At 36.0% G+C, this 12,223-nt stretch overlaps 1 long non-coding RNA gene across 2 annotated transcripts; it reads left to right on the forward strand.

Annotated features, from left to right (window-relative positions):
* Positions 1-24: 24 nt before the first annotated feature.
* On the forward strand, positions 25-11,699 carry LOC110781284 (uncharacterized). 2 transcript variants are annotated; one of them, XR_008923867.1, is made up of 4 exons: positions 25-365; positions 549-677; positions 2,289-2,977; positions 11,385-11,699. It is a non-coding gene; the product is annotated as an uncharacterized lncRNA (long non-coding RNA). The 2 variants fall into 2 exon arrangements; XR_008923868.1 differs by having other exon boundaries at positions 55-365; positions 2,686-2,977.
* Positions 11,700-12,223: the final 524 nt, after the last annotated feature.

Genomic DNA, 12,223 nt, shown 5'->3' on the forward strand with positions numbered 1-12,223 from the left:
TCGGGGGGTACAGCCAGCGCTGGCTGTACCCGCATCACACGACGTCGTTTGATTAGGGGTACAGCCAGCTTGGCTGTACCCGAGGGCAGCCAAAAAATTGCGGTAGGATAGGATAAGCCCTAATTTTGTGAATTAGTAAATCAATCAGATGGGCTGGCCCACAGCCCACGCACGATTTGCGAAAGACAACATTGACAAAGACCAAAAAGAAAAAATATCAACGACGACAACAGCAGCAACAGAAACGGTTGCGGTAGCTGCTGACGGTAATCGGACGGTGGAGGATACCAGTCACTGCTGGCTGGTGAGGGCGGACGACAGAGGACATTGGATTTCGCTGGAATAGTGAGAGTAGCACATTATAGGTAATTGTGTTGCTTCTTTTTATTGTATTGGGGATTTCGATGATTCTTTCTTCCAATTCTTCTTTTCAATGTCCAAACTTATAAAAATATATTTATGGAATTAGAACTTTTTTTTGTTGTTGATGTTTAATCTAATTCATGTAAAACTGTTAATTCTTTTATTGCTTTTGTTTATATTTATAGTTTTTGTGGTCGCAAAACTCGTAATCGTCGGCGATAAGGGCTATTTTTTGTATGGATGAGATCAAATTCATTGGAGATAATCATCCTGAAGATGTCAGATGGCTTTGTTCACTGTCCGAGTCCGAACTAGTAAGCTCAACCTTACTTGTGGGCAATGTCCGTGCTTTGTGATCAGATGACTGAAGTCTTTCACTTGTGTTGCTTATGTAGTGTATCAAATACTTTGAAGTTGTTGAGTTCTATGTTAATAGGACTCGGGTATTTGTGACGGACACGAGTGTGTCCATGAGTCAGACTAATGAAGAGTTGGAATGCCCATACCCATGCCGGGGCGTGGAGGGTCTGACACGGGTATTGAGATAAAATGAAAGTCCGAATAGCACAGATTGAGTTTAATTGTGGCTAGCTGATTTATTTGAATCATCTACCCATCTCTCTTCTCTTATCGCCTCCCCTTTTCTTTTTTTAATCCAGACAAACATGTGATGATAGATATTCATTCATTTCCTACTTTCCAGATCTAGGAGCTTCCTTTTTGGTACTTAAGTGAAGTTCTATCCGGTAGAACGAAAGACGTTTTGGTGCTTTAAAAGAGGAGCTTGGATGCTTTGTTTTAAAATTTGGAATTTAATTTATCTGATATTTAAAAAATTCTTATTTACAAAAAAGTTAACTCAAAATGTTTAAAAGTTAAGCTTATTTATGTAAAAGTTATCTATTTTTTATTGATAAATTTTTTCATTTCAGTAAAAACATATTTGTTCAAAACCACTAATAATGTATAAAATTAATCATTTAATCATTTCTATCAACATTTTTACTAATATAAAAGTTAATCAAAACTAGGTTAAAGTTACAAAAAAATGGGTAAAAGTTATCTTGGTGTACAATAAATTTATTGTACACCTTGTGCGCGCAAGACCTTTTGTTCTTTTATTTCCGAGGAGCTTGTATAGTTGGCGCATAGCACTTTACTGCTAGTCCGGAAACAGCCTTGTGCCTATGATTTTGCAGATAGGATCAGGCTTGGTTATAAGATTGAGAGGTTGATATTGTCTAAGATTTTTGGCTTGTGAAACTTTTAAGTGACTTTGGGGGCATGATATGTTTTTTGACCATGTCCTGTACTGGGTGGACAATCACTTAGTGTGTTTTTTTAATGATAACCTACAGTTTATCTAACCAACATAAATATCATAACAGTTGCCCGTTTAATATGTGAAGTACTTGGTTTTGCACAGTAGGAGTTCACTAATCAATACTGTCAGGAACTTCTGTATTATTTTTGTGATTATTATTTCGTCTATTGATGTTCACCTGTAAGTTGAGAAAAGGTGGTTGCAACTATTCGAAAGTTATGCCTGATGCACGGTAATTTGATTCATAAGTGTGAATCAAGTTATGATGGCAACTAATTCATGCTGATCTTGTTTTCATAAGGCTGCACTGTTGCGCTCCACTGATACTAACCCCCCCTCTGATTCCTATGGCTTTTGCATCATTTACTAGTAGAGCATCCTACTCCTAGTTGAGTCATAATCAAGTAACTTCTTTTAAATTGTCATTGTCTTCAAAATGGATAATACCTGCCAAATTAGAAGTATAGAAATCGGTGACCTGGAAGTTCCTTATAGCAATAATATAAATAGATTAACAGAAATGTTCATCTTCTCTTGTTAAAGAACTAGAAGTCTTATGCTCAATATACTTGCTCATATGCTTGTAAATTTGTGTTTACAGAATTACAAATCTATAGTAGGGGTGTGGTAGATAAAACATTGTAGAAGGGGTGCATAGCAAAAGCCGAAGGAGCCTTCAGTTTGTTTTGTTAACTTTTGGTCGTGTTGTAGTGAAAGGTGGTTAGAAAGGATATGCAGTCTCATAGTGAGCCCATTAATTAGAAGTCCATTCTCATAATAACTTTCTAAACTTATATTATAAGTTTTCTGGACACTCCTACCTTCAGTGGCGGACCTAGGCTTGGGCAACCTAGGTCACGTGACCCACTAATATTAAAAAAAAAAAAAATTAATTTTGAAAACCCAGAAACGCGGAAAGCAAGCAAGCAGTGTAGCAGCATCCAAATCAAAACAGAAAACCTAAAACTTCTCCCTGCCTCCCTCTCTATTCGACGCAGTCACGCAGGCCGCAGCCACCGCCCACCGGCCCACCAGGTCATCCGACCACCGAAGTGACCGAACCCAGATCCCGTAATCCGCAGCAGAACCAAGTCGGAGGCACCGTGGTCGCGGACTCACAGGGAAGAGGAACCGAGCACTCGAGCAGCGTCGAGCATCGAGGAAGAGGAGGAGGAGCGACTAGCCGAGCCACCGAGGACTCGAGGAGCGGAGGAGGCGAGGACTCGAGGAGGAGGAGCCGTCGAGCACTGCTGCCGTCGAGGAGCGGAGGAGGCGAGGACCGATTTTGAGGTATAACCGTATAAAATATATAATTTTAATTATTAAACATTAAATTTTTAATTACTGAACCTATAAATTTTAAACTATTGATAATAATTGAATTTTGATTTGTGAATTTTTGTGAATTGTAATACGTTGATAATTTGTAAATTGTGATATTTGTGAATTTGTGAATTTGGATTATTTACATATTGTTTGTATATTGTGATATTTGTGAATGGTGATATTTGGGAATTTGTGTTGAATTGAATTTTTGAATTGAATTGAATTTTTGAATTGAATTGAATTTTTGAATTGAATTGAATTGTTGAGGAATTAGGAATTGAATTGAATTGAATTGTTGAATTGAATTGAATTTTTGAGGAATTAGGAATTGAATTAAATTGTTGAGGAATTAGGAATTGAATTGTTGAGGAATTAAGAATTGAATTGAATTTGTGAGGAATTGAATTGTTGAATTGAATTGAATTGTTGAGGAATTGTTGAATTGTTGAGTTGAATTGAATTGTTGAGGAATTAGGAATTTGTTGATTTTGATATTTAAATAGTTGATTTAGGAATTTGTTGATTTAGGAATTTGTTGATTTAGGATTTATATATTGTTTCAATGTTAAGTACTCCCTCCATTCCCTTTTGTTCTTCCCCTAAAGAATGTTGGGTGTGGTTTAAGAAAACTGAATCTTGGTTTGTATTGGGATATGAGTAATGATTGGGTGTAAGAATAATGATTGGGTGTAAGAAATTGAATAAAGTAAAGAGAGAGAAAGTATTTAATTAATAGGGAGAAAAGTAGATATTTTATTAAAGTAATGAAAGAAATCAGCAAAAAATTTCAGTCACATGGGGTATGGGGACCCATCAGATGTTACATGGACCAATCAGATTTAATCATACAATGACTCACGTTTTTTTTGGCTGGAAATTAAGCCCAAACAATTGATTTCAGTTTTCCCTCCAAATTTTCCCCCCAAATAAAAAAATAGGGGATTTTTAATTTCCCTCCAAATTTTTGAGGGGTTGACATAGTGAATTCCCTTTATAAATAGGGTCACTTTCCCCCCACAAAAGACCAAAATCTGACTTTTACCAAGTTCAATAAATACAAGGAAAACACCAAAATTTCTTCCTCAATTCAGCATTAAATAGCAAAAAAACAGGGGACTTAATGGCTTCAGATCAAGAGGATGACGATTTCCTCGGATTTTCTGATGATGAAGGCGATGGCATTAACTCCGATTCTGACTCAGAGGTAGGTGATGATGCTGCTGACTTGGTACAAGCTTCTCAAAATACTGCTGCTGATTTTGGGGACATTGGGTTTAATGAAGATGTACCAAACAGCACTGAATATGTACAGCAAGTACTAGAAGTAGAAGGGGAAGGGCAGCAGCAAACTACCAACTTTCAAGAGGTACCATTTCTTTTTGATTTGAACTTTCCACCACCATCAGAAAATGCATCACCAATTCATCATCAAACAGCAACACCCAGAACAGATCATCATAAGCCTAGGACTCCTAGAATAAATAATGAATTGAAGCTTGAAATTTTGGTGTACCTGCTGAATAGAAAAATTCCAGATTCAGAAACTCTTTTGTTTGGGACAATAAGGGATGCAGCCATAGAATTTGATTACAACAGAAAAACCATAGGGTCAATATGGGACAAAGCAAAGAAGCAGAAGGCAGCAATGAATTCATATGTGGTGGAAAGTAAGTATCACAAGTGTGGCAGGAAAAAGGTTCAAGTCACATATGACTCTATTGCACAAATAGCCATGGGGGACAGAACATGCATTGTAGATCTTGCAAGAATGCTCAATTTGGGACCAACAACAGTATGGAGGCTCATCAAGAGGAAAATTATTAAGCCACACTCAAGTCCCTTGCATCCAGGCATTTCAGATGCATGCAAAATGGCAAGGATGAGGTGGGTACTCAGACTAATAATGGATTACACTATACCACAAGAACCAACATATTACAGCATGTATGACTTCATTCATATTGATGAGAAGTGGTTTTATTTGACTCAAAAAAACCAGAGAGTTTATCTTGCAAACAATGAACCCTATCCACATAGAAGTGCAAGTTCAAGAACCAAGATACCAAAATTCATGTTCATGGCAGCAGTAGCCAGACCAAGGTGGGGTGAAAATGGGAATTGTGAATTTGATGGTAAAATAGGCATATTTCCATTCACAAATGCAGTTGCAGCCAAGAGGACATCAAAAAACAGAGTAAAGGGGACCATTGAAACAAAGCCAGTGAAGTCTGTGAATCAAATTGAAACAAGGGCAATGATGATCAACATGCTAATTCCAGCAATCAAGGCAAAGTGGCCACCACATGAAGGGGAAAAGGTCATCTATATCATTCAAGATAATGCAAAGGCACATATATTGCAAAATGATCCTGAATGGCAACTACACTACAAACAAGATGGGTTCACTTTTGTGTTGACTCAACAGCCAGCAAACAGTCCAGATTGCAACATCTTGGACTTGGGATTTTTCAGGTCAATACAATCACTTATGCACAAGAAAATGCCTAAAACTGTGGAGGACTTAAGTGGAGCAGTGTATGATTCTTTTAATGAGTTGCATCCTAAGACATTGTCTAATGTGTGGATGACATTACAGTTTGTTTCTAATGAGATTCTAAAACACAAAGGCAACAATGATTACCAACTTCCACACAACAAGAAGAAGATTTTAGAAGATGAAGGCAGACTGCCAGAGCAAGTCAAGGCACCTATATGGGCAGTTAATGAATGCATGCAACTCTATGATGAATGGAAAGCAAACCAGTGAAGCAAGGTGAAAACAATTAGATAACTTTTTGTGTTTTGGGGACATGTTTTTAAATTGACAAGTAAAACCAATGTGTCACTTTTGTAAGCTTAAATGCAAGCATAACATGTAGGCAAAACATTTTGTAAGCATATCTTTTGGAAGCATCAATGAATGAATCTCATGTTTAAGTTTAGTAAAGTTTTTTTCCATCATTCTTATTCACATCAATGTAGAGTAATCAAGGCAAGGCAATAAATATCAAATGAGTACATAACAAGAACAAGGCAGCATTGGCAGAAAAAGAACAAGGCACAAGAGGTAAGGCAGCATTGGCAACACTATAAACAAGGCAGCATTGAGTTATTAAGAACAAGGCAGCATTTGCAATATCACAACTCTAAACACATCGGCTTCAAAATGGAAATAAATAATAATATCACATCATTTTCAGATGGAAATTATTCCCATTTTGAAACCGATGCGTCAAAAGATGTAATTTTGACAAAAACAATCAATTCATCATTGATAACACATGAAATATGCCTCACATAAACAAAGAATCATAATTATCTCAGAATGTCCCCAAAAGTCATTGAATCAAACCCTTTCCAATTAAACTTAGCTCCTGAAAAACATCATGGATGCTAATGGTGCATGAGTTTGATTGAAAAACATAGGGTTTGACACTCATAAAATGAAGACTCATCACAGATCACAAGGCATAAGTACACAACTTTAACACATCACATCTCTAAACACATCGGCATCCAAATGGAAAGAATGTATATCACATCATTTTCAGATGGAAATTCTTCCCAATTGGATGCCGATGTGCCAAAAGATGTAATGGACAAGGAAACAAGAACAAAGCAGCAAAAACAAGGAAGCAATGAACAAGGCAACATCATTGAATCTCAGTTAAGTTGTTTTACATCATTGACAGATTTGTTTCTAAATGATTTACAACCTCACCACCAATTCACCAAAGGGGATACTAGATCAATCAATGATGTGACATGATCTGTATTCCCTTTGGTAATTGGTGGTGAAGGACATGTTTAGAATCAAATATCTCAGGTTATCAACACATACATCACAGAATATCAACACTAACATCATTGAATATCAGAAACACATTATACATGTTTTGCAAGACATGAATTGCCTCTCCTGTCAAACATGACATAAGATCTCAGAATGTCCCCAAGCATCATTGACACAAACCCTATCCCCTAACACTTAGCTCCGGAAGAGCATCAATGATGCTAATGGTGCACAAGTGTTATTGGAACATTGGGTTTGAGTCTCAGCAAATGAAAGACTCATCACAGATCAAGCATAACAATAACAATCAACAATGCATCAGATCACCATGAACTGATCAAAACATAGGGTTTGAACCTCATCAAATGAAAGACTCATCATAGACCTCCACTGATTCATGGGACATGAAGCATTAAACAGATCATTAACATGTAGGGTTTCATTTCTCAGACATATTGACACACATCATTGATCAAGTAGTTTCAATACTATCATATCTTTAACATTCTTCTGCGAACGGAATGATTGATATTCACATTCCATTGTGTGAAATGACATTCACTCCGTTCGACAAAAGAAGTTAAAGGACAATTATCAAAACAAAGATCTCAGAATATCAACAATCACATCATTGAAGATCACAAACCTCCTAATATTGATCTCAGAATGTCCCCAAGCATCATTGAAACAACTCCAAACCACAAACACTTAGCGCCCGAGAAATATCATTACTGATACTAATGGCAGCACGAGCATTTGTGGTTAGTAAGACTTGTTCCTCAGCAATAAAAAGACTCATCATCGATCACAATAAATAAAGGGACATTACTGTATCCTAAAGGGACATGCTTGGACATTAAGCATTCAACACCAGGCCACACTGAGAGGACTGAAATAACTCAAACCCTATCCCCAAATTATATTCATTTCATGCCTTTACTAATCCAAAACATAGTTATACTGATCAAATCTCATACTCACCAAAGCATCATATTTATCATACACAAAACATACCATAAAACAGGGGACATTAAGCCATCAAATCATGTTCATCACACAGACAACATTCCACAAAATTTCATAACCATATGGAAACACCATCATCCAATCATCATTATCAATATCAATATCATAACATCATTATCTAACATCAACATCCATACAACTAATCACAACATCATCATCCAAACAACAACACCCCTGGCCAACAACAGATCACAGTTGTTGGCATCCACCTTATGACTCCACAGCTAGCCAGCATTCAATAAAATGAAAAAAGGGAGAAAGGAGACAGACTTATCTAAGCATCATCAGATGCTGAAGCCGATTTTTTGGTTATTCCTCCTTTCTTTGAGGAGGGATAACCAGATGAAAGTTGTCCTGGAGACCCAACAGCATCACCATTCTCATTTTCACACTCTCCAACATACACCAGATCAAATGAATCAGACCCACTTGGTTCCTTGCAATCAATAGGGGACAAACAACGTGATTAGTGCCATCATAAAATAACAGGGGACCATGAATTAAAATCAGATTTAATCAAACAACTCAAAATAAAGTTCCAAATAATTTCAGATCACCATGGTTACCACATGCAATGAGATAAATGAGAGCAAATCACACAATAATTCCATTAAAATCCAACTAATTTTCCGAATACATCCAGATCCCATTTTTACCCAAAAAATGTCAAATAATATCCCAAATACATCCAGATCCCATTTTTAACCACATGCAATGGGAAAACAGATCAACAAAACACATGAATATTCCGATTTTCTTCAAATAATTTCCAAATATCTCCAAATAAAATCAGAACTCAATTTTAACAACATGCAATGAAAAAACAGAGCACAAAATAAAATCAGAACTCAATTTTAACAACATGCAATGAAAAAACAGAGCACAAAATAAAATCAGAACTCAATTTTAACAACATGCAATGAGAAAACAGAGCAAAGAATAACATAAAAAGCCCGAATGAATCCAACAAATCTCCAAAAAATTCCCAAAAAATTCGAAATAATACCAGATCTGCATTTTTAACACATGCAATGGGAAATCAGAGCAACTTATCCAAAAAATAATCCGAGTTTAATGAACAATACTCCAAATAAATCCAACATTTATCAAATCCCACTTTTTTAGACATGCAAACAATCATCAAACCATTTTAATAAAACCGACATCACTAACCCTAAATAAATCGCAAAAAATCAAAAGTAATACCTCATCGGAATCTCCTTCACCGAAAAAACGCAGATCTGAGGGAGTGGGTTTCCGATCGTCATATTTTGACTCAACCTCCTCTCCTGGCTCCACTTACCTCTTCCGAAACCATTCTTCCAAATAGTTTCGAGTACTCGTATTTTCTTTTTGGGCCAAATACAGATTGTTTTTATATTCGGCGGAGTAGGAATGCTCGTTATTGGGACAGTTGCACTTGGATCCCCAATCACAGTTGGAATCGGGGATTCTTTGACCAGTAGTTCCCACCCCAGAATCACCTCGAGTTCTAGACAAAGAAGAACCCATAACGTACCAGAAAAACAAAGATCAGCGACGATTAGGGACCAAAAAGGGGACAAAAATAGAGGGGATCTGATCGGAAAATGAATCCGAGTAATTTTTATGAAAGTTTTTCGGCGAAAACGTTTCAGATTTGTGAGATTTGGAGAGGAAAACCCAGATCAGAGGCGGAAAACCTAGGGTTTTCTCAAAAACAGGGGAGGGATTTTAAGAGAGAGAGAGAGAGTGAAATAAGAGAGAGAGAGAGATCCGAAGAGGTGAGAGAGAGAAATCAGAATGAGAGAGAGAGAAATCAGAGGTGAGAGAGTGAAATCAGAATGAGAAAGGGACGGGTAATAAAGGGAGGGGGGATAGGGTTAGGTTAAATAATTAAATAAGGTGGGTGGGGTAAAAGTGGGTGGGAAAGGGTAGAATCTTAGGGTATTTTTGGTAAATAGTGGGGAATCTTAGGGTAAATTGGTAAAAAAACTATGGCCAAAAATAGTAAAGATTCAGTAGGGGAAAAACAAAAAGAAATGCTAAAAAAGGAAATGGGAAGAACAAAAAGGAATGGAGGGAGTACTTGATTGTATTTGTGACTTAATTTTCATAATGAAAAGGAAGAAAACACAAGATATTTCTAGTTTTTTTCTTAAAAAAACGCCTCCTCAACAAGATCATCCTCCTACACAAGATCATCTTCCTCCACAAAATCCCCCTCCTCCTCCACAAAATCCTCCCTCGCCTCAAGCAAGTGAACAAAATATTCCTCCACATCAAGCAAGTGAGCAACAATCTTCTCCTCACATAATTCTTCTCAAAATCAGATTTTTTTTAAGTATTAATATTTTTTTAATTTAAACATTGATTTATGATTGTATGGTGAGTGGCGTAGAATGGTGACCCACCATCCGTGGAATCCTGGCTCCGCCACTGCCTACCTTTGGTTAACTTGTTAAAAGCTTTCTAATGTAACCTTCCCTTTTGTTTCATGGGACTTGGGATTTCTTGATGTCTCTTGAATCAAGGAACTTTTTTTGAAATTGTAATAGAGTTGTGTTGCTGAAATCTTTAATTCTTGAGAGATAGATACTAAAGAGAGCGACATAGCAGATACTTCTGTTGTGTCGCTCCTCGTAAAATAAAATCTCCCGCTGTCGGCATTTGTTAATGCTCACCATCATAACCTTCCTGTTGATTACTTTGCTGAAAAACAAATTAAATTGGTCGTCATTTTGATTTTGGGATAATGGATCTTGCAACACATCAAATTAGTGAAACAATTGAAGTTATAGTATTTAGGACAGACGAGCTTAGTTGGTGGCAATTAACAGATTCAGGTTTTTAAAGTCAAGCAGAATAAACTAATTGTTTTGAAATTGTCTTTACTTACTATAATGCTGTTTATTTCTCTCTCTAAAATCTAGAAGCATTTAGATATCCATGTCATGTTTTTCTACACTAGCTAAGTAGCTAACTAGCACCAAGTCCAGTAGCACAATTTTCAATGTGGTGCCAGTGCGAAAAGGGGCTTTTCTGTAGTAATTTAGGTCTGCATATTCATTAAGGATCTGCAACTATTTGTTGGGTTCACCTATGTAAAGATTGATCTGACTACTGCAGAAAGCTATTGTTTTCAAACATTTTATGATTTCGTTGTGGCTAGCTGATATTATATACTTCCTCCATCTTTTAATACTCGTAACGTTTGGACTTTTACCACTATTCATATAATCTACTTTGATTATTCGTAGTGTTTTTTATATAAGATAAAACATAGTCATGTGGGATCTTGTTAGATTCATCTCAATGTATATTTTCAAAATATCAACTATTTATAATTTTTGCATAAAGAGAATTTAAGATATAAATGATCAAAGTTGTGCATTGACATGCGTGAAACTAACAAACATTGCGAGTATTAAAAGACGGAGGAAGTATGAATCATTTACCCCTTAACGTTTATAAATATGAATCTCATTGATAAAACGTAAGGTAATATTTCCTTGATGCTTAATTTGTACCCAGAATTTTATTATTGACTCGGTGTCTATACGATGTTAACAGGACATGCTGATCAGCCTGAAGAAACTTGCCCTTCAACGAGCTCTAACTGTAGGGCATGAAAGTCTTGCCCAGAAGCAGGGGCGGACCTACGTACCTCTAGAGGGGTCCAAAGGGACCCCCATTATTTTTGAAAAAAAAAACTGTAAAATTAATATTAGGGTAATAAATTACACTTGAAATAGTTAAGTTATGTATAATTAACTTACACTAATACCAATGAAATGTACTTGAAGCATAATGGTTCTGTGAATATTATGGTTCCCATGTAACCAAGGTTCAAACCCTTATAAGCAAGTTAGAGATTATTTTTTTCCATTTATTTTTTTTGTCTTTTACTTGTCCCCTTTGTTGATCATCTAAATTCTTTATGTTTATTTTTTTTCTTCATCGCTTTTTTTTTTCTAGAATGGTTTATGATTTTGCTTTTACAAAAAAATAAAAAAATAGTAATGTTATTTTTTCTTCAAAAATATTTTGTATTTTTCATAAGATATACTTCTAGTGGTAATTATTGTAATAAAGTAAATCTCATTCAAAGTATGAAAAACTCATTTTTTTCATTTTAAATTGAAATCGCGCCAAGTTATTGTTTGCAATTTGGATTAGGTGTTGAGTTTTATTGCTATGAAAATCCAAAATTAAAGTTCATATATAAATCCTCCACATATTTTACTTATGCGTTTTTAATATTTCGAGTACTTACCTCTCAACCTTAACCCTCTATAAAGAGCAAATATGAAAAATTAGAAAGCAAATCATAATTTTTTTTTGACCCCATTCATAAGTTTCTGGGTCCGCCCCTGCCCAGAAGTTTGATCTGAAAATGCTTCGAGCACTTG

Source organism: Spinacia oleracea, chromosome 6 (genome assembly GCF_020520425.1).
Source record: "Spinacia oleracea cultivar Varoflay chromosome 6, BTI_SOV_V1, whole genome shotgun sequence".
NCBI lineage: Eukaryota > Viridiplantae > Streptophyta > Magnoliopsida > Caryophyllales > Amaranthaceae > Spinacia > Spinacia oleracea.